The sequence below is a fragment of the Chiroxiphia lanceolata genome, chromosome 1 (genome assembly GCF_009829145.1).
Source record: "Chiroxiphia lanceolata isolate bChiLan1 chromosome 1, bChiLan1.pri, whole genome shotgun sequence".
Classification (NCBI taxonomy): domain Eukaryota; kingdom Metazoa; phylum Chordata; class Aves; order Passeriformes; family Pipridae; genus Chiroxiphia; species Chiroxiphia lanceolata.
This window is the reverse complement of record NC_045637.1, coordinates 131,444,039-131,468,406: the sequence shown is the minus strand read 5'-3', so window position 1 is coordinate 131,468,406 and position 24,368 is coordinate 131,444,039. Positions and strand designations below refer to the sequence as shown.

General features: G+C 39.1%; 1 protein-coding gene across 3 annotated transcripts in view; it reads right to left on the bottom strand.

The window, feature by feature from the left end:
- CALCR (calcitonin receptor) overlaps nucleotides 1-24,368 on the bottom strand; it is a 159,047-nt gene that overhangs the window by 115,139 nt on the left and 19,540 nt on the right. For all 3 annotated transcript variants that reach the window (XM_032711848.1, XM_032711866.1, XM_032711856.1), the window contains exon 2: nucleotides 7,378-7,520. The gene's annotated coding sequence lies outside the window, so the exon portion shown is untranslated. The remainder of the gene's footprint in view (nucleotides 1-7,377; nucleotides 7,521-24,368) is intronic.

Here is a 24,368-nt window from a genome sequence, read left to right as displayed (position 1 = left end):
GCCTGCTGCTGACTATCAAATTCCTGACGTGCCTGAGCAACTTGGTGACTGTCTCAGGTCTAAGTCTCAAACATAATCGATTCCTCCATCAGAATCCACTGTGGCTGTATCTGTATTTGCAATTAAAATAGCATCAAGGTATGGTGCAAGTACTGGTTTGCAACCATCCTTTCTCTTATCTGTTTAAATGTGTCCAGCAGTGATTTTGATACACATTAAATAACACTATCGCTGAGACTGTCTTGGTGCAGATCACAGGGGATACTTTGGGCCCAAGGCAATTTTCAGTAGGCAGTGCAGGAATAACTATGTAGTTTTACGAGGAAGAGAGAGAGGAAAAAAATGTTCAATTTCTTTCCCCCCCCTCCTCTACTTTCTTAGCTTGCAGACTGTTTTGGACTGGCATAGTCTGTATTCTTCCTACAGGAATATGCCACTGTGTGCAATGTTTAGTAGTGATGTCACCTACTTGGCTATTCCAAAACCCTAGGTAATCCTAAATTTCTACATTCCATACAATCCTAATTTGTATAAATTGCCCAAAAGAGTAAAACAGAAAATATGCACAAACTAAAATCCAGGACTTGGTTTTATTGCGCCCAAGTTGTAGGCATGAAGGTTCACCTTTGATTCTTGTGTTCTCTGCACAGAAATCCAGCCTCAACATCAAACCCAGAGAGTACCTTTACTGTTATCACAACCCCAAATGAGTGATATGAGACTACTGTAATACCACAACCACAAACCCTTACAAGAAAAGGTCATGTAAAAAGCCCAGATGCCCTGCAATGCAGTAATAATACATAAATAGAGGAATTATAAATATTTTAAAGGGTATTAGCCATGATCAGTTCTTGACTAAGGGAGGTGGAAAAAAGAGTGAACTTGGCTCTACACCTAAAGAAAGCATCCCAACTGCATATGCCCACTGGGAATCAGTGTCTCTCTGCACATTCTCACATTCAAGCCTGCTGACTGAACCTAGCCCCAAGGCAGAGCAACAAGAAGGATTGATCATCCTACGACATTATTTTTAAGTGCTACTTTTCATAACCAAGCTTTTCCACACTGTGTCTAGTAACCAAGACAGAACTTTTTAGCCTGGCTGAGAGGCCAGCTAGATGGGCGAAAATAGCTTGGATGGTCAGGCTCAGAGGTTGCCAGCTAATGGCTCACACACTACCTAGAGGCCTGCAACAACTACAGTATTGCATGGCTCTGTACCAGGACCTGTCCTGTTCAACATCTTGCTCAGTGACCTGGAGGAGGTGATAGAATGCACTCCCATGAAACTTGCAAATGATACCAAATTGGGAAGAACAGGCTCAAGGGCAGGTGCGTCATGCAGAGGGACCCAGACAGGCTGGAGGAACAGGCTGCCACAGGAACATTAAGAAATTTTATGATAATCTATGCAAAGTCCTGCACCTGGGAGGCTTGACAGACAGCAACCTGTACACGAGCCAGCAGCGTGTTCTGGCAGCCAAGACAGACAACAGCATTGTGGGATGTACTAAGCATGGACAGAAGATTCAGGGAAGTGATTATCACTCTGTGCTTGGCACTTAGGTCACATCTGGAATATTGCATACAGTTTCAGATTCTCCACAAAAAAAAGAGGTGTTAATAGAAGGAAGTGAGTTCAGCAGAGAGCCACCAAGAGGGTAGAAGGACAAGAGACAGTGAACAGGAATGTCAGAGTTTCTAAGAGGATATAAGAAAAAAACTTTTACACCACAAGGACAGTCTCCCATTGAAGCACGTTTCCTAGAGAGATTGTACAGTCTCCATACTTGCAGATTTTCGAGAGTCAACCAAAGAAAGCCACAAGCAACCTGGTTTGCACTCCTAGCTGATATTGCTTTAAGTTTAAAGATATTGGACTGGAGACCTTCTCGTATCTCCAGTCTCAATGAAGCTGTGATTCTGTGGTTCTGTGACTCATGATTCCCTTATAACTAAAGTTTTACAATATATTTTTATGGGTTTTACTGAAATAATTCAGCTTTCTTTCATTTTCTTTTGGGTCACGTACTTTGAATTAGAATCACCTTATTGTTCCAAGACTCAGCTGAACTGTTCATTTTCACAAAGAGGACTGCAAGTGCTAATTAAGTTGATGCATTGTGAATTGTCAGTTTGGATATCTCAGCTGTCACAATTATGTTGAAATAAATTATATGCATTATCAAAGGGTGAATATCATCATACCCATGTTATAACTAAGGAAGTCTCAGAAGAGAAGACTTAATTTTCTCATTTTCCTGAAGAAAATTAGTTGTATTCCCATATCACAAAACATGAATTTTAAACCACTAACCTAATTTATGAAACTTAAATACTTAAAAGGTGGTTTGAAAGAACTTACGAATGTGTTTTTGGCAATTCTGGCATATTTTTTAAGGTAATAAAACTTGCTAATGTTAGAACATGTATTTATGTAGACAATTTGTGTCACTTAAAAACAGCATCTGGAGAACAAAAACCCAAGGTTTTTCCCAATGCACATCTGACAGACATCATGACACCTACAGAATAAAAATATTTTTTAAAGTTTTTTGTTGCTGAATTCAACATGAAAAAATCCACTGTTGATCATGTGAACAGAATTGTGTGCAAAGTTGTCACTTTCTTTACTGTGATGTTACTAGACAAGAAGGCATGGTCTTAAGCTCTGCCAGGGGAGGTTTAGGCTAGGTATTAGGAAGAAATTCTTTACAGACAGGGTAATCAGGCATTGGAATGGGCTGCCCAGGCAAGTTGTGGATTCTCCCTCCCTGGAGGTTTTTAAGATGAGACTGGATGATCTAGTAACCATGGCAGTGTTGGATCAAGGGTTGGACTTGATGATCTCAGAGGTCCTTTCCAACCCTGCTGATTCTATGATTCTATTATTTACCTGTGAGAAAAGAAGCAGCACAAAGAACACAAAATAGCTTCTCCACAACTTCGCAATGAGAGAGCTCATTCTACAAGTATTACAACCAATTACAACCACACAAGCATCCAAGAAATACATCAGATATGAAAGCGTCATCAGGAGAGTCTGCACTGGACTTGTCCGTGGTGAAAAAAGAACCATCCTCACAGCTTGTTCAGCTGCAGATTGAAGGGTACATGCTGTGGATACAGTTTGTGGAGCACTCTGGTGTGTTGCAAGCAGAAACACGGCCTTACAGGTGAAATATTAAAAAAAAAAAAATCACACTGTTTGAACACAGCAAGTAAGCAGTTAATTGTTGGGTCTAAGTGAGGGAGCAAGGCTGTTCTACACAAAATGTTTACAACAGTAAACAGATATTGAACATAGGAACCCATTAAACAGAGGGCAGTAAAGAAATGTCTTTGACTAATGTTCTTTTCTTTAAAAGACAGAGACAGGGAAGAAAAGATAATGTCAGTTAAGGTAACAGCAGATGAGACCAAATAATTGCAGATGGTTGAATGCAGAAGCTGCAGGATGTACTTTACCATCAAGTGGGTACTTGATAGGAGCTATTTATGTATGAAGTGTTGCCTGAGAGAACCCACAGGGAAAAAGTGCCTGAGTGCTAGAGATGCAGCTGGAAATCATGATGGAATTCAGGCAAGACCTGAGGACAGGATGAAGGGAGGAAGAAGGTTCAGCAAAGAATATCAGATGAGAATGGCTGAACAACATCATGAGGAAGAAGAGACAGGCATTGAAGAGGGAATGAAAAATAGTAAAAACTTCCAGAATGGGCTTGTTGCTCCAAAAGACAAAGATAAAAAAGAGGAAGAAACAGAAGAGAGAAGGAGAAGAAGAGTTAGTGTGTCAAGAAGAGCAGACAGGGATATTGGGAGGCTAGAAAAACGGGAAAAATACATTGAAGACTCTGTTCATCTTTCCCCTTTTTTTTTCCAATTCTCCTTCAGAGATCCACTCCAACAGCATGGAAAGGCAATTTAGGGACTCACTGGCCCAAGTTGCATTAGTATTTTGGTTCAGAGCACAACAGTTCTGAGTCAGATGTCTTCAATATTTCCACTTAGTTCATGTCAGTTTTATTGGCAGAGCTTCTTGGTTTCCACATTTAGGAGATAACTATACCAGTAGTTGTTCTCTGAAGTATAAATGAAAAGCATACCTGCCCCTGAAAAGGATCTAAAGAGCCAATCTAAAGTGGGCTCCACTATCACAAAGTTCTACCTCACATGCATGAACATCAAAAAGTTCTTGCACCAACACGTGTTTCTGTAACAACCTGAGGTCCTTTGCACGCTATAAAATGAATCAAATGCTAAGTATCTGCTGCCATATTTATCAACTGTCAGCCCCTGACTCTTTGAATTTCCAGCACTCCTTCCTCCTTCATCTTCTCTCATTCTAGTTTGGAATCTTTATTTAACTTCCCTATGTCAGTTGTTGTCCACCCATCTTCTTCTATTAGTCTTCATCTCTCTTGGTACAGTGAGTCGAAAAATTCCAGAAGATCCAACCAGGAGCAAATTATCCTGTGTCATGAAAGGGCTGAATGTTTCTTCAGCAGCAGTCTAGCACTGGCAGTCTCAGAGGTTTGCATTATGATTGATGCATGAAGAGGACTGAAAAGCCAGACAACCTTAAATTTGAAAGGATGAAAATCATTCTTGAAGTGCAAGGGCAACAATCACCCTTTTGGGGCAGCATGGCAGGCATATTCATATTCTATAGAGCTTGAACAGATCTTCTAGTAAGAACTATTTTTGCTTATGTCGCCCAATTGGCCATCTGTGCTCTGGGACACATGACAGTGTATCTGAAGCACGCTGCCCAGCCACTCTGAGAGCCTGTGCATACATCCCACAGAAGATCACTACAAAAAGCAGAAACTGGAGTACTGTGGCTTGTTTCTAGTGCTTTTGAAAAGTAAATCTCTGTGTCAGTGCTCCAGAGTCCAATTCAGGTCAGTGCACTCTTTCCATGCAGGCTTTTATAGTGGAATGGGAATAACACGAAGTATCTGACACTTGGGTCATCATTGAGAGGAGATGGTGTATGTTGTAAAGGCTGTTGTGCTTTTAAAAATGTCTGTGGTTATGAACTGTGGGGGAACTCCTCCATGTGACAGACAGCTACATCAGAAGCTTCCCTCCTAGTCCCAGCCTGATCTGTGTGCCAGGGACTGTGCATGCAGCATGCCATAACACAATCCCACTAGAATCCCATAGAGAGGCTTGTGCTTCACAGCACCTTCCTCTCCTTCAGCATGGTGCTTTATAGCCTCATGGAACAAGGACTGTGTAAACGTACACAGTAACCATATGGATCCCATCCCTGCCTGCCCAATCAGATGAACAGGCAAGTTTTTCTTTGCCATGGTATACAAGTTATGTAGGAGCTCTGGTAAAGTGACAAATTTCCTCCTCTCTCTACCCCTTCACACCTCATGCAATGAAAACTACTGTGAGCAGTGCAGAGGGGGAGCAGTGCTGCTGCAGTTCTGTTCTCAGACTTCCTACTGCATATCCTGCAGTCACTACAGCATGGGGGTAACACGAGCTTGTGGGAAGGGTGTCAAGTACAGAACTGCTTTCATTCCTGATTTTGGTGGGTAGCCTGCAGATGAGGGATCAGGAATGGGTGGTGGGTTCTGCAGGAGGAAGGGGAAAGCCATTCTCTGCCACTTTTGCTGACATGCCATACAGCCTGATGGGGCCCTGAACCAGCACCCAAGGGTATGGGGATGGAGGAAAATTTGTGCACTGGCAGAAATACCAGATAGCTGTTTGTGTGGTGGCCATGGAAAGTCAGTCCAGAGCACTGTAGAGTCCCTACAGCATATGAGCTCAGTTGTTCCTCAGCGTGGACAGGCAGTCAGGGGTAGGAGTGGAATCAGAGCTAACACCTGTTGGAACATTTCTCCTGTGCTCAGGCCTCATCTGCTACGCCAGAGGCTCTTAGAAAAGGCTCTAGCCCACTTTCCATTCAGTGCAAAGAAAAAAAATCAACACGAGGGAGCAATTTCTCTCTAGAAGTCTTCTCACTCCCACTGCATAAAGCCAGCTCTCTATCCTGCTGTTCCCTGCTTGCAGCCAGTCTTGGTGACCACGTGTAGGAACAGAGGGGTCCTCTGTTTTGATCAACGGAGCAGAATAACCCTAGGCTGGAGCAAAATCCCCAAATGCACGTAATGAATATGTGACAAAGATAGCACCAACTGCTTCTTTGATCTACTGATTTACTCCTGTTGTACCAAATTCCTTGCTAAGATAGACACAGATAACAATATAAGAACTGACAGGTCTGTTGCTGCAGAAAAGGGAGGGATAGTAAAGATAAAAAATGGGGGCTTTTCACAGAAATTAATAATTCCTGTAGCTGCAAAACACAGCTGGTACGAAAACCAGCTGTAACTGCTGTTCTTCATAACACATTAAAAAGATACTATACTTAGCTGTTTCTTTAGGCAGAAAGAAAACACAGATCTACACCTGTATTCTCTGCATACATAAACCAGAATCAAAGTCAATGCAGTTATATATCAGTTGTCTAGTTTCAGCAACCCTGCCAGGGCCAGCTATAAATTGTGGGAGATCTTTTCTACGAATGTGTTGGAAAGTGATCAAATCAATGTTTGTGTTAGCATCAGGAAGAAATAAAGCGGGTGTGGATGGAGGAAAGTGAGGGCTGGCAAAGAACACTGAAATACCAGCTGTAATTATAAAAAGAAAAAACAATTTTCACATGCATTACAGAGTCTGGTCACAGAGCTAAGTGCATCTTTATTTTTATGAGCTTCCCTATTATCAGGCTGTGCGACACAACCATGAAATTAACAGTCAAATATGGACCTTAATCCTGACATAAATAACATTCCCACAGACAGTACTAGGAGATTTGTCAGATAAGTGTGGTCAGAACTTGACCTCTAAAACTAATAGTGTTGGTGTTTCCCTAGTCATAACATCTCATTTAGCTACCACAGTAAGGCAACTGAAACAGTAGAAAGCACAAAGAAGTCAGTTGTTGCCAGATGGCTCCATCTCTGCAGCCATTACTCAGACAAATACTATTTGCTCACACAAGGCAGCCCAGAGCATTTACTGGAGTGTAACACAACTTATCAGATGAATTCAAGTTTCATGATAAATCTTTCTAAAAACAAGTTGTGGCAGAGAATCAATCTTTCTTTTTACCAAGCATGCAGCTTTTGAGGCTAAAATCACTACTTTTTACTAAAGTCATGACAGACAAATTACTTGTTTCAGCGACTTTAAGAGCCTGTAATTAATTCAGGAAAACCTTAAGTGTCCTTTTAAACTAAACAGCTAGCTTGCAATCTGAACTCATCAACAACAAAAGCTCACCAAAGCATGGGTGTTTTAACAATTCTCAAATGAGTTTTTATGTTTTTAAGCAGTTTCCTGACATACCTGAAAGTTGTTATTTGGCTTTATGCTGGAACTGGTCAAACCTGTTTGAAGCCCACTGATGACAGCAGGAATCTTTTCTCTGACTTGAGTAGCTTTCAGATTACAGCCAATATTTCTTCATGAATAATGGGACCACTCGACTCCTGAAAGCAATGAGAAAACTCTCAGTGACTTCACCAATTGTAGGACAAAGATCATAGTTCTGGACAGGGATTAAATTCTGCTAAGAAGGATACCACAGCTGTCAGAAAGATACTTTAGCTGACTGATATTTCCCAGGTATAGTGATAAGTTGGATTGCTGATTCCTTGGTTATTGTCTTAAGTCTACAATTTGGCCTGCATTTGCCATCCAGTCAGTCACATGCTTAAAATTTGTCAAGTTTCATTATTTCAAAACTACTTTTTCTTAAACTACCATACATTAAAACGAAAGAAAAAAAAGGGTACAATGAAAAGTACAGTCTCAGAACCATACATTCAGAAAACTGAAAAGGAAGCACAAAGGAAATCCAGTTGTTGCTCTCCTCAGCAGTGAGGGAAAGGCAGGTCATGCTCCTCTTTCTTCCACAGAAAGTGGCAAAATAGCAGCTCCCTGGAAGTAGATTATCTGGTTATCTGGCTTCCCAGTTGCCAAATATGCTGTAAGGCACAATAGGAGAAGGAATGTGTCCTGTTCCCCCTGTGGTACAATGATCCAACGTTTTACAAGAGCAGTTTATTTTACACATGAGAAGACAGTAGTACTATCTCCAAAAGAAAACTAGGACAGTCTGTTCATCCCAAGTTCTGCCTTCCAAGTAGCTCAGGCAGTTTTGGAAGGCTTTAGAGTCAAATCAGTACTGTTCAGAAGTAGAATAAAGATCCAGTGATCTATACGTCCATTCTCATGCCAGGGGAAAAAGATTTCATTCTAAGTATTGTGCCTCCTGCACTTGATACAGATAAGAATTTTTGAGTTGGAAAAGATTTTGAAAATGGCCTGAGATTCCTGGGAAGCTTGTCTCTGAATATAATAATATTGGAAATAATATAATAATATACAAACTGTTTTCTAGGAACAGTGTTTTGGGATAGAAAGCCCTACTGAGAGCATTTGTCTCATGTCCCTGCTCTTTGTATATATAGACAGAAGCTGTTGATGTGTCTTCTAAGCAGGGATGTTTCACATTCAGAATTACACTGCTTCTCATGGAAAGCAAGCAATTCTTTACCATGAAGATCCGAGGCCTCCTTGGTAAAATGTAAGGCATAACTAATAATTTAGATATGGTGTGAAGTATCTATTGAACGTACTTTCAAGACATCAGAAGGGATTTATCTAACTTTCTAAGCACAGGCAGTAATACTGAAGAATGGGATGCTTCCTGGCACACAGTTCATTACTGTTTGCTACACTTTGTTTTCAAAAGAAAAATATCAGAGGCTTCTGATATAATCCATAAAACCCATTTAATAATGGGCATACAGAAATACACAGCAACTGTATTGCAGGGACACTTTCTGAGGTTCTGTTTTTACTGACACCAAAGAAACTAAAGCCAAATAGTCAAAGCAATTTACTTAATTAAGAAAGCATACACTCATAGGGAGGCTTTATTATCTTATTTGCCCTAGAAAATTAATTACGTGTAGTCAATGTAACTGTAACCATAGTGCTGTCATTTCATGAGCAGTAAAAGAAAACAAAGCAACCCATGAGTGCAGCAGTTTTAATAATTGCAAATTTAAAGTACATTTTTTTCATTATGTTTGAATATACAAACTACTCTGCAGTAAATTTGGGGTTTAGGCATGATGTCACAATCTTGCTTCTCTTTTACAGAGAACTATCCAATTCAGCATCAGTATAAAAAGAAAGAAAAAATCCTATTCTCTTCAGTGAGATATGAATCTCAAAATGTAATTGAAGCATTACCTCCTGAATTCATTCTAAAGGCATGCAATACCTTAGAGACAAGAATCATTCCCAGTGCAGTAGAATGGCTGCACACTTGAAACAGGAATAGACAGGAAAAGCAAAAATTACCATTCCAAAGCTTCTTCAGCCCCATTGCCCATTAGGTATTTTATTTTCTTGTTTACAATTATGCTGCAAACAGAGATTCAGCAGTAGTATACCTGGAATTCAGCAGCACTACTTTTGTTCTGATGTCTATATAATTGATAGAGGAAGATATTTTATTTACACAGCTGTGATGTGTTTTATAAACAGGTTGATTCTGACTTTCTGAAAGCTCATGGAGAATTACTGCAAAGTTAAAAAAAAAGAAAAGTAGACACAAGGTCCCACATGTTTGACATCTTGCCATGTGTACAGATAGGACCAGAAATCACTGCCTTTGTCTAGTTTTTCTGGAAAGGGGCCAAAGCTTTTTAAGGACAAGCAGCACAACAGGTTCCTATCTGAGCATGGCTGCACCAACCACTGCTTTGTAGTCCCAAAGCACTATGACCAGGCCCAAAGCAGTAAGACTGGTTCCCACTATGGTATTAATATAGCTCCTGTGCTAAACATCATCTAGTACCTTCTAAAAAAAATAAGGAAAGTTCATTTGCAAAGCAGAGGCAGTTTCTTCATCACTTTTATAACGTTACTGGTGTGACAGATACTGCTGTCATCACAGCTCCCAAGTGGAAAAATCGGATTTTAATCTCAAGTAGCATTTACTTTCCTCAGATAACCACATTCTTTATCACAAATGCTTTATCTTCATCATGCATTATCAATAATCTCACATTAGACTTACCTCACAACAGCTTATGCACAAACAATGCTCTGAACTAACAAAATCCCCAGTCGTATTTGTTTAGCATGTTGCATCAGTGGAAAGTTTTAACTCGATCTGTTAGCTGAAGGTCTTTTGGTCTGCTGAGTCACACACGATTAATTCTAACAATATTTTAATTTCCTACATGATTAGGTAACTAATGATTTGAGATGAGATTGGGTGTTCTAAACTGAATCAGAATTAGCATTTTTTTCTTTGATGAATTAATTATAATTGATTTATGAAGTGGCACTCTCTAGGGGCCTGACTTTGCATTGCTTACTGATGAGGCTAAATTCCCATTGAAACCAATGAGCAATTTTCCTCAATAAACATTGAAGGATCTGCCCTTAAGGCTTAGAAGTTATAACCAGCACCAGCCTTTGAGCCACTCTTAGGACTGCAATTACAAACACTCCAGAGCTATACTCCTAAAAATACATTTTGCTAAGAACTACAGCAGAATTTCTGAGTAATGTGTACATGGAGTAATCCCAAGAGTTTTATGTCTTTCTATGAATGCAATATTTTACTAGCAAAAGAAATGCAGAAACTCAAGTTGGAAGTATGTGGGCAGTATAATCCTGAAGCGTTCTCCACCAAAATCACCGAGGGTGTGCTATGCAGATGCAATTCAGTTTTCTCCATAATAACCATTCCTCTTAATCTTTCTCTTGCGATTTCTTGATGACCTCTCACAAAAAAAATTAAGAAGCTGACTGTCTTTGATGGTCTAGGAAGGGATTCAAAGTCACACTCATTTAGTGTTTTTGTCTTTTTTAATGGATTGCTTCCCATTATTAAATAGTGCTATTTGTTTTTCCTAGAGCAAATGGACAAAAGCTATTTTTTCCCAACAAATAATTTTTAAAACTTCAGTTTTATGTTGCAATTAAATATTTTGTGGCTTTTTCTTTTCTATTTTTTTAAATCAAGGTGTTGGCCTTTCAAGATCCTCTTCTTTACAGACTTATTTATCAAGAAGTAAGTCTCTCAAAAATGAATACATTTTAGAACCATTTTACTGAGATAATTCCATATTGCTTTTTTAAGCAATTTGACAAGTATATTTGACGAAAAAGCTCCTAAACAAAAGTAGGGGCACTTGAAAACAACTTTAAAAGGCCATTTACTAGATATTAGTACATCTTAATTTTCGAAGCAGCTGTTGTATTAAATCTGCACATGAGTTATAGCACCTGTCATCATCTGATGTCATGAAGCTGCTATGTAAGAATTTGGATGGACTTTTCTCCACTGGCATCAGTGGGTGTTGAATCAGCCATGCAGCCTCAGTCTGGTCAGAGCTGAGGTTCAGTAGACTAAGAATGACCCCTGACGTCTGAACACAACTTTGATTTGAGTTTCAAAGCCTTAAGAGATTTCACCTTTTATAGGATTTTGCAGGGAGAGAAACAGGGTTTTCACTGATATTTCAAAGAGGTATGTCAAGCAATTTTAGGAAAAGATGGACTAAGCAACTATTTCAATTGTGAACTTGAAAACAAAATTGGGAAAGAAAGATGTCTCCCTATCATGCTGAATGGGGAAAGCACCTGAAACTGGAAAAGTCTGATTTCCTGAACTGTCAGTATTTTATGTAAAATAAGCATCTTCTAGAAGCTTCTATGAAGAATGAACATTATTCCTGTTCATTATGTAGCCAAGTATTTCCCCACTGTTTTCAAAAAAACAGTTATTGCTGTTCATTTCTATAGAAACACTCATATATCGCACAGTAGTAGATGGCTGTGCAAGTACCGCTAAGGTAATAATTTTCTGATGATGTTACAGTCTCTAACCCAGTAGCATATTTAAAGATACATTCGTATATTCTTTGATAAAAACAACCAGATATCACATAAAAATATAATCCAGAAAACTGCAAAGATGAGTCCATAAAGGTCTCAGTTTTGTGATGTTACTGTACTTTTTGGAGAAGCATAACTTCATCCCACTCTCTGAATATATATAAGAATCCTTTATTGTATCCCTCTGGATGGTGCTGATTGATTGCCTCTGTGTACCAAGTGATGCATACACAGAAAAATCTTTTGTCTCTTTGTTGTGGAAGAAAGGGATTCAGTTTTATGTTCTTTTTCCTAAGAGATCAGTGACTATCCCCAAATAAAACAGATTACCAAGGACCACAGGCTGGCTATAGTAACAACTTCAAGCCAGATTTTACTAGTTTTCCATCTTAAATTAGTAGCATCATCTTCTGCCTGAATAGCATCATCTTCTGCCTGAAGCCTGTGGCACTTGCACAAAGGGTTGCTGCTCAATAAGTACTCCAGGATCTAGGAAAACCATGGATAAGTTCTGTCTGGGGTGCCTACATCAACCACAGCTCCCCTGCCTCCAGCCATGTCCCTAAAGAGTACAGGCAGAGTGAACTGCAGCACTGAGGACACCAGAGTTCACCTTTCCTCTGTATGCTGAGATGTCCCAACTATCTCACTGCAGCTGAAGATTCACTCAGATGAACTTTATTTACCATCCAGTTCCTGACAGTGACTGTGATGGCTGCCTTCTCCACACTAACATACAGTTGTGCAGTCTACTGTAACCAGTAGGTACCACTTGCCCAGAGCTGTTTGTCTTGCAGGATGTGACAATGCTGTCCTGGCTGTGACATGGGAATGAGCTGAGACCTCAGGAACCAGGTGCAAAATCCACTACAAAGGACTGTAATGACTCTCTAAACAAGAACGCAAACTCAGCAGATGGTGACACATCTTCCCATTAAAAAAAAAAAAAAAAAGAAATCCGTTGTCCCAAGTATCTATGCCACACTGATGAATACCAGGTAAATCCCTACAGAAGGGAATGACTGTTTTCTTATCCAACAAGGCATTGAAACCAATGAAACACTGAAGGCCAAGAGTATAAACACAAGTTTAAAAGTGATGTCTGAGTAGCAATCTGTAAAAATTACTACCTGGCACAGGGTGAGCTCTGCAAGCAGTCTTGTCAGAAAAGCATTTAAGGAATTCTGAAGAGGGTCCCTCTTAGATGCCATATAGGTTGAGGAAGCTTGTTCCACACCTACAATTTCTCCCTAAACGAACATTATTGTGCTTTCTGTCAAAAAATGAAAGCCAGACTGCATTATCTAGATGTCCCCTTTGCTTAGGTTTTGTGTGATTTAGATACTATTCTGAGTACTGACATTTAACATCTACAGTGTGAGTTAATATTCCAAACATTCAGGGAAAAGGTATCAGGATCTTTAATCCAAATGTTAATTTGGTTTTCTGAAAAGCATCAGGATGAATTCCGATCAGCACTTCTGCATTAGCTTCTGAGCTGAGTTTTAATATCATATGTAAAGATGAAAGAACTGATCAAATGTAGAAACTACCAGGTGATTTATAAGGTCAGTATTACAATGGATAAGTTGTCTACAATCAGATTCACTTTTTTCAACCTTGCACTGGCCTGCAAAATTGGATCTCAGTACAAGCATGAATAAAGTGCATTCTTCCAGAAGACTGTTGAGTGAAGCTGGCTGAACAGTAGCATTTCTGATTTGTGAAGAACTTTTGGAGGGAAACAGGGAGGGTTATTTGGTTTTACTCTGAATCATAAAAGGAATACTTTTTTTAATTTCCCATGAACTGGAAACTGAGAGACTATTTCAGTCTTACAATCCCAGCACGTGAAACTTCCTCCAGGAAATAACCTCACTGCACCCAGCAGCTGCTCAGTGAAATCAACATTCTTGGTACTTTCACACTTGCTAATCACCCACCCCAATTTCTCCAGCAGCTGCCAGGGCACCCCAGCCCTGCACCCCCCGCACAGCCGCCCTGTCTCCCCAGCTCATAGCCCTGCTTCTCCAATCCTGCCCCTGCAACTACATCCTGGAAACCCATTTATCAGCAGCTGGCCAAAAATCCCTGACTGCCACAGCTTTCAGGCTCCAGCCCATGGAGATGGAACCTGTCAAGCCTCTCATCTCTGTAGCAGAAAGATGGGAAGGCCCTGGAGGCCTCAACTCTTGGGAGCCCTCATTCACCACTGCTGTATCAGGCGATCCAGTGCATCTGACTGAAATTTTATTTAGCATAAATAGTTGCAGAGAAACATTTTTTATTTAGGGACAAAACATTAGTTCCCAGATCTCTGGTGTGCAGAGGTCATTCCTACTGAGAATATAAAACAAGAGAAACCATAAGTGGCAGGCAGACCTCTCTGTTTCACCATGGCCTCATTTTCCCTGAAGGTAGGTATCTATATGGATATGGAGAAGTGGATCCTCATTCTTGTTGCCTTAGCAGTGAAAAAGACTTCCACTAAAGGCAGTGGTTCTTCTGCGTAGGATTCCAAGGTATGATTTATTCCAGCAAGGAAAAATCTGCCTTTCCTAAGGTCACAAAAAAAATATATCAGTGCAGTGCTTTATTTAGAATCGTAGACTGCTGTATTTCATGGGGTGCTTAAAACTGAGTTCAGATTAATATTAGCAAGATGCACTTAAAATGATGAATTTACACATATGCAATGTCAAACAATACTACAATTTTCCTTTCCTAAAGTACATCTTATAGAAATACAAAATTATTATTTAAACTGCTGAACAAGCACAATACAAAATGCAGCTCATTCAGGACACCGAAATTACATTTATACTATTAATCCAAACATATTCAAAACAGTTCCCTGGCACTAAGGCATGCAATAACCCCCACATATACTGTTCAGCTCTCTTCTCTTTGTAAACAGGGTATCCACATCCCAGCTGCCTATTGTGTACGTCCCAGGCCCATGCTAGCTCCCAAATTGCACCCAGCGATCCTTGGGAGAGCTCTAAATTGACTGAGTTAAAGCATGTGACAGAGGCTGCTCCGACAGTTTTGAAGTATGATGATATTGAAGCAGTTGGGAATGCAGCCTAAGATATATCCACTCTTACAAAACCTTAAAAGCTCTGAATTACTTATTTGTCAGAACTGTATAAATACCAGGCCAAGAGCACGAACCCACACAGAAGCCTTTTTGTCTGTGCTGTCCATGACCCACACATAAAAAAAGATGGAAAGAAAAATCTTTCACCATGGTAAATCCAGCATGTTGTACTCTCTATCATTAAGATATGTTCATTTCACTGATACCCCTATGGATGCAAATATTTCATAACGCCTGCAGTCTCTTCTGGTATTCTTGTCAGAACAACATATATAATTCTTAATAAAAGCCAGGATGGTGATGAGGGACACAAGCTTTACACTAGTAACAGTCATTAGAGAAATATGAGCCATAGGGACTCTTGATAGTCCAACAATATTACACTCAGTACAAAATGTCAAACATTTTGTAACCCATTCCCTAGAGAATCTTCTTAAAATCAGGCTGCATTAGATATTCTGCATCTATTACTTTTGCCTTCCCGTGTATTATATTCTCCTTATACACTTTTCATCCTATAATGGGATTTTGGGAAACTATTGCCACATTTTGCTAATGCCGTTTCAAAAATTTTGTTTGTAATCAAACATTCAGTTCAACCTGAATGCAAATGCTACTACAGAGAAGTGTCTATCATAGTCAAAATAAATTTAGCCTGCAGAGTTTGCTGAGAAGGAAAAATTGTTCTTATTATCAAACTGAAAATGAAGAATTCTGTCAAGCTAGCAGGAAGTATAACTGTAATCCTAAATATGATGATTACTTCCTCAGACATTTGTAGACTACACCATTACTCCTCTGTGTCATCAATACTGAACAAAAATCCCGCAGTAATTTTTTTCTATATAGCCTTTAGACTAACAGCCAATATTATATCTCAACATTAAATATGCTTACATACTCCTGATCTGAAATCCTAAACTACTTATCCCTTAATTATTCTATTCCATATTACTAATTCAGCAAATTGTCAGTAAATTGTATTTAAGACTGTTTTGATACACAATCAAAAGGAAGTTAAGGAAAAGATCAAATGTTTTCATTCTAATTGTACTGACTGTGAGCTAGGATATAGTCAAACTTCCATCATGATTGTGAAGGTAACATGATTGTGTTACCTTGTATCAGTAACACAATCATGTTTTTCAAGGCAGAGGATGTAACATTTAAGTAGTACAGAAACATGATTAATTAATAACTTTGTAGTAACATATCGAGAAAAGAGTTCACTCAAAATCCAGATGCAGAAACAGTCACCACAACAAAATTATTCTCCAAGATTTTTTTTTTTGTGCTAAGTTATCATTAGAGCTACGTCCTTGTAAATGTGAGGGCACAGCTTACAAAAAAGTCACTGAACATTCTAAGTATATTTTTGTTATTTTATTAAAACTGATCCTAAGAAGTCGATGTGAATTTATTCTGTAATTCAATTGCAGCAACCAACAAATATTGTGTGGTTGTAATGATTTATACCAGAAAAGCAGTATGCAGTATGGATGCAATAAAATGCTTTACGATGGAACTAACAAATGAAAAAATAAAGGGAAAACTCACTGGAAGGGAAAGACAGGAGTCAATAAAATATAAGCTACACAGGGAGATTAGGAGTCCACAAAATGAAAAGGAACTATTCATACAAATACAACACACAGGCAGGCAGTGTGTTACACAGACAGACACTCAAATTAGGGACCAATTGGTCATATGGAAGGCAACCTGTTCACGCACATCATTTCTGAATAATGTAGTATTTTCTAAATCAAAAGAAAGACAGTTATTTTTGAGTTGCAGCAGAATACCAGGTCAGAATGATTTGGGGCAAGACCTGAACTGGCTTGCACTCTTGGCCAGCAAAGAATCTCTAGGGTTCAAGACTTGACAGCCAAAAAAATTTGGGGAAATTTAGCTCCTTGTACATAAGCAGGAAGGTCCAAACTTTGACAGAAGATTTCAGAAATGCTGACTTCGAGAGGCTAATTATAATTTCTGCAAGTTTTACTTACATGAAACTAAAAGATTACTTTTTGTACTGCTATGTATCATTTGAATACAATTGCAAAGAGATGTAGTAATGCCTATATTGTTTCTAACTGAAGTTTTAATGTGAACGGTTCATTATTAATTAAGACTCAATTACAACACAATACCCCAAACAGATGCCAGAAATACACCAGAACTTCCCTTCTGATCAGGAACCAGTCTGGCTCTTATAGCTGCAGTGACTGCATGTCATAGTTTGAAATTGGCCCCCCCGAGAGTTCGGGGGCTCAGAGGTGATTGGGTGCCAGGGCAGTGTTCCCTGGAGAGCCAATCACCACTCATGTTGTTCGCTTCTGCTGAAAAATCATATATACACAGCACTGGAAGCTGTTGGCAGTTCTGCTGTTGGTGTCTGCTGCGTGTAGGTGGAGAAGGCCAGGGGGTGGCTGGGCTCTTTCTTCCCCCACTCTGGGGGGGAGGGAAGCCCTCCGCCCCCCCCAACTCTGCCTAGGCCAGAGTTAAGAGGCAGCATTTGGAGTGTGTGCTGTGAAGGAAAAAATTCACAGCACCTGAAGTAAGAGGGAGGAGGCCAGGCCCTCTTCCCTGCCCTGCAGCTGCGGGACGCTTGGGACAGTGTATAACTAGACCGAGCTACCTGTGGCCATGGCTAGGGGGCTTCCCCCCACGCTGCATTGAGACTGGGGGGATGGGTGGTGGATTTTAAGGCTCAGCATTTGAAGCAGAGCCAAGTGGATGGGCTGATAACAAATCAGCTCCGCGCTCGGGAGAAGAATCCCAGGCGAAATTGGAGGCGAACCGAAGAGAGAGGCCCGGAGGATGTCTCTGCTGTGATTTAAACGCAGGACAGCCGAAAACCCAGAAGAAGAATCAACGTTCCAGGACGCGTACGTTGATAAGCTACACTGCAGCAGCCTACAAACTGAGGTTAGAGACTGAGAGAGAGAGATCAGACAGCAGATCAAGGAGAAAGGACTCAAAGTTATCTTCTTGAACTTCGTGAGGAGAAAAAAACTTCCACAAACAGCTTGAGGTTGGTAGGGAGTGTTCAGGGGTCCAGAACACTCCCACGAGAGAAACTGCATTACCCAGCAGCCTTGAAACGCTTCTCCTGGACTAAAGTTAAAGGGAGGGCTTAAAAGACTGATAGAAATGTAATACTATATATATATATAGTTGCCTTTAGTTTGTATAGTATTTATTTGTGTAAATAAGTGTATATACTTCCCCTTCCCCCTATAAAAGCCTCTGGCCTGAAAGTTTCTCTCCGGTGTTAGGATAAATTGTGGGAAGGGGTGGGGGGAAGCCTGGAAATTGGATTTTGGATTTCTAATGTGGCTCAAACTGCCACACTGCATCATCAAGAACTACGTGCAGTAACATGGTGGTACAGAAGCAGATGTCTTGACATACTCAAAGAAGAGCAGGTGAAGCATTTCCCTTCCCCCAGTGCAACCACAACAGCAATTTCTTGAAGGTTGGATGAGGCCTTTCCTTCTACACACAAATTAAACAGGCACTTCCGATTTCAGGTTATTAAGCTACAATAATTATTACCTTTTCCCTGAACAAATTTTAACAAAAAGAGAATCTGCACATATCTTTCCTTTCCCTGTGTGATCTGAAATAGGAACTATCTTCCTCTTCGGGACTTCACAGACCTCATTTTCCTTCATTTTTGAGATCTAAGATACACATTACAATTCGGTTTTCAATATCAAAACCCAGTTCTGTCCTTCCTCAGAATCCCATTTTACCGCATATCAGTTGCTCAGATGAAAAGAACTAATACCAGGAAACTGATATATGTTTAGCTGACCTTAATGTGACTAAGCAGCTGGAAACAAGGGTAGCTTGTACCATGAGAACGCCACACAATACTCTGTGGACACCAATTTGGAAAGCATTGGTAGAACTTTAAACAACATTCTCCAGCTAGACATGCTTTCCGGGAACTTTTGCCACCTCCAGAGCTCCAATCAGGCTCCACATGCCATGTAATTTCAGTTGTAACAGCTCACTCCCACTCAGAACTCAGCTGTCAACAAGAAGGAGCTCTGCATCAGAGGAGGAGGCATCCCCAGCCACCAGAAGCAGTGGGAGGTACTGTGGACTGTCAATCAGTGGTGATGCAAGGAGATGCAGAAAACAAGAAAACGTAACAGAAATAATGCACTTAATTGTTTTCTAAAGAGAATAAAAAGAATCTCTTTGCAATTTTTTGCAATAAAAACTGTGTATAATATTTTTAGTTTGTAGTTGTCTTAATGATAAGGGGGTGTGAGGCGCTGGAACAAGTTTCCCAGAGAAGCTGTAGCTGCCCCATCCCTGGAAGCTTCCACGGCCAGGTTGGATGATGCTCTGAGGAACCTGATCTAATGGAAGGTGTCCCTGCCCATGGAACGAAGATTGTAACTAGATGATCTTTAAGGTCCCTTCTAAGTCCAACCATTCCTTGATTCTACAATTCTGTTACTTCTAAGTCTTCAAACTCTAAGATCCTTTCCACTTAACCTGAGAAGCTATATTGTAGAGTTTATGGCAGCATTTCTCAACCTATGTTAAACTGAGGACCACCTTACTCTTTTGAAAAAAATACCTGTAGATCATTTTGAAAAAAATACTTTTTAATTCTCTGGTGAAAAACAGCTGAAAGCTAGCATGTTCATACATTTTCCCCAGTAGGTTTCCTTTACATGTGTGGGACTCTGGTACAGAGTTGGGTATATTTTTTTTTCAACTGCCACTGTTTCACACATTACCTTTACAGGCTCAGAGTTTGACAAACTGTAAACCATAGTCCTCAATTAATTTAGCAAACACAGGAACAGTTATAAACCTACATAATAACTCTAGCAATATAAAACATGTAAACTACTGACCAGTCAAACTAGCTACATCACTGAAGAGGGGCCTTTGGAGATGACTCCTGATGCCAAGTTGAGAAGTACAAAAACCCAAAGCATCATAAAATAATCAGGTATGAAGGATCATTTCCATTTCTTTGGTGTTCCTATTGGGTTTTTGTATTTCTATGATTTGGAAAATTTCTTACATTAGTCATAGTTTGAAAGTGGCAAGTTCTTCAGTTCCAATTCCTGAAAATGTTGACATTTACTATCCCCATTTTTCTGACATTCAGTAAATTCACCAGGTAAAGTTTAAAAGTTCATGCTGACTGCTAGAAATTACCATATCAGAAAAGTCATTCAGGTTGATTATTATTTTGAAATTATCCATTTTGCTTCTAATATAGGTCAGTGCCAGCAATAGTCCTCTTTTGACATTGTGGAGAAAAGTGTTCATCAAGCCCAACATCAACTTCAGTGAGATTTATGTTTCCATCATATAAGCAGAATTGGTTTTGTAGTTAGCTGGGGTACTTTAAAACAATGAGAATGCAAAGCATTCTGTACAGCTGAGCTGCAGCCACTTACTTGTAAGGGCAGGGAATGTTGTGTTTTGCAGACCTCTGAGCAGTACATCAGATTAAAACAAAATGCCCTGCCTCCTTATACTTGTTTATTTTTTACTAGCAATATAGTAGAGTTCATTGGTGAACTTTTGAGTGACTACTTCAAGTGATTTAGCTCCCATGCAACTAAATTAAAACCAGAGATTAGAGAAAGACCAGCACTGTGCCCTATCTCTGTAGTAGACATGCATGGGTTGATTCCGGTGACAGTAAGACCCAGGGAAGTTTCACAAAACAACCTAAAGGCTATGTAAACTCTGGTACACAAAGTTAACCATACAACCCAATTTTAGCAGAATATGCAGTCATATTTCAAGCTTGCATTATTGTACGGTAGATCTAAAGAGCATAGTTACTTCTCTCTAGTGATCCTAATTTTATTTTCAACTGCTTTTCCTCATTTGAAATTTGCAATTCAATGCAATCAATTTCACTTTGGTTAAACACTCTAATGTGCTCTAATAAAAACAGGCAATTGATATTCTAATTCTGTTGTATTGAAACTAGCACTGTATTATGAACACACATGACAAAATATAGCAAGCACCATGGCAGCTACTTAGAGGAAGATTCTTCTCCAGTTGTTTGTGTAAAATATAACACCAGCCTGCATGGCACTTTTAATTTCAAAAGGCTAGAAGGTACTTTACAAATTACACCTTCAAATAACAAATCATCTTAATTTCTGTCTACTATTTCTGAGATGCATCAGAGTAGTCTTCTAACACTTCACAGCAGTACCACACCATAATTTATAGACCACTCTAGCAAATATTTTTTATGCATGAAATCTTTCACTGGTACAGGATCCAGGACAGCAGAGAAGACCACAATTCACATTGATGCTGCATGGAGAAAGAATATATAGAGGTACGATGTAATTACAAGAGAAGGATTCTATGAGTTTTCAGAAAATCTTTTCTGAGAAAGTCATAAAAATAAAAACTTCCCCCCTTCTATTGACTGGATAAGAGGAAGTCAGGGGAGAAATGAAACATTTTCTGTTTTCATTGCATGTTCCCTTGCTGGGAATTGTTTTTAGACAATAGTTATCACCAATAATCTCATAAAGAAATAAACGAACAAAACCAGTAATGTCCTTAATTACCACTGATTAATAATCAGAATCTTATTTTTGACTGCTCTCTGTGTTTAGTTATCAAACATTCCTGCAATATTGGTTCTGTATTGGTTCTGATAAAGGGTACCATCTAAGGAACTACTCTTGTTGACTTACCAGAATGATTTCAACAATCTTGAAGTCTATAAACCCTTGAAATGTGATGAAACCAGATCAGATGTCAAATCAGGCCAATCAACCTTCTCAGGCTTGACCTGAGACACAACTTTCATTAATGGAAGAGGCAATCCTGCTGCTAAGAACTCTGAAGAAACACGGAATACTACAATGTCCAAAGGAAAACTACAAGAGAGTTTACCTATCACTTCATGCATTTGGATGAGTCCCTTGATTTGTGTGTTTGAAGCCTTTTCTTCAGAGAATTTAAAGCTCGACTCCCACTCTAACTTTCCAAACAAATTTTCTGATGCATACCTTTACCCTCAGAAACTATGAAAGCTCATGCAAACTTTAAATAGGAATAGATTTAGAGTTGGTTTTCTTGCTTTGGTTTTTTTGGGTTTTTGTTTGCTTTTTTGGGGGGGCAGATCATCATATTCAATGCAACAGTTTCTGCGTTACATTTTCAAATGCGAGCAGGATCGCCTTCAGAAGGATCAACGGATTTGCATTGATGAAATATTATGGCACAATATTTCACAAGACACATAATTATTAGTCTTACTAATACTTACTAATAATACTTCTCTCCCTTACATGTGCTACCTACCAGCACTGATTTAATCAATTTTTCTTCTGAATTAAGGTCAGATCAATTACGTCACAGAAAGCCAAGCTTATTTGTGAATCAATTACTTCTTATGTGTGTTTTATGCTTTTATTTTTTAATCTTTCTTGATAAATGAGAAGCTATCAAATTTGGACAAACATTTTTACAGATCAGTTGGCAAGCAGGCAACAATAATAATACCGAAATATTTCCATAGAAATGAGCTCATTACCTGTCTGTTTGTGGTGAAAGAGTTTTAAATGGGTTTTGCGTATGTGTTGCCAATCTGGTAGGCAGAGATAGTTGCAGAAAATGTAGTTAATAGATAAACAAGGCAAAAAGTGTGGTCACAAAGCAGTTGCATTCTGAACTGCTCAGTTATTTTGTTAACTTTGACCTTGTCTAATTCCTGATTGATAAGTCAATAATGAAACAAATAATTCCTTCTCAGAATTATCCACTCTGGGTATGGGATAGAGTTGTTAAGAAGTTGCCGGACTTGCCATAACTGTGTTGGCCTTAGTGGTGACTTCAACTGAAGGACAATTAGATCCTGAAGGTATGTCCAAATATCAGGTCAGGTATGTAAGCAGGAACCACACAGAGCATGCCTAAAACAAAAAGTGTGACAGACCCAAGTTGGTCTAGCTAGTAGTAATTATTAAATACCCAGACTGCTCACAATATGAAAATAAACATGCACTAACTCAAGAAATATTTGCCTCTTCAAACCATGCATTGCTTTCAATTTCACCACAAATAACTCTCTTCTGTGAGTCAAGACCACACCATTTTCTGTAACAAGACAAAGCAACAGAAAGGTGCTTCAAGTTACTAGGTTCAAAAGCAAAATACTGGGTAAAATACTGATTATAAAGCAGAAGCTACTAAACAAATGAAGTTTGCTTTCTTTTACAAGGTTTGAATTTTAAAGGATATAAAGCAGGACACAAACTTGGGGGATATTCACAAACAAACAAAAAAAGCCCCAAAACCAGTAAGCTACCACGTAGCCAAACAACAGTACAACAATACAACCACAGACCTATCTGGGAGATTACCAAATACAGGTGTGTTTCTAAAGAAATATTATCGTCAAGCAAAAAGTATAAAAGGAAAAAAAACATTAAGTGAGAAAAAAAACCTGGACTGCAGCCACAGAAGTCACTAAGGGCCTACACAGTTCTCTTTTTTGTAAGCTTATCCAGTGCAGCTATTTATTGCAACCCATTTCAAGACTCAATCTCCAGGATTTAGCTCTCTAAAGAGACATTTTCCCAACTTAAAGACTCATACCTATTCACCCATTCTCTTCTAACTTCATGAACATACAATTCCTTTCTGAATTCTTTTAAAAATTACTTTCAAACTTTCCAAGTACTTGCTCCAGTCTATCTTCTGGATCTCTTCTGTATTTTCTCTTTTATATATTTGGATTTCTTTTGAATTCATGTTTTCTAGTATCTAATAAGTAAATCTCTGTCATGTCTTCTTTATTCATACTGGATGTCAAAAGCCTACTTGGCTCATCCTACTGTCTCTTTTCCTGCTCTCTTGTCTCTCAGTTTTACTCACACTTCTGTTTTCAAAGTTGATCTATAAAAACTTTTCCTTCCTGATTAAAGTTCCTAATTTCACTCAATATCTGCTATAATTTCTTAATTAACTCTGTAACTATGTAATTAAACTTTGCCACATTTTCTGAAACATCTGTTAGGAAAAAAGCGCTCCAAATAAACTTGTAGTATTACTGAATAGGTTGCTATTAACTACAGCCTATCATCCAGCTAGCTCTGTTTCTATCAACATTGAGTACATCTTTCTCTTAGCTGGTACATCTTCTGTGATGGGAACAGTGTTTGAAGAGCCCGATAGTTGTTTCCAACTACTCTGAGACTGACAATAGCATAATTTAAAGAGACTGTAATTATACATAAGGATAAAGGTTCCCCATAGAATCTGACATGATTAATTCTGCATTGAG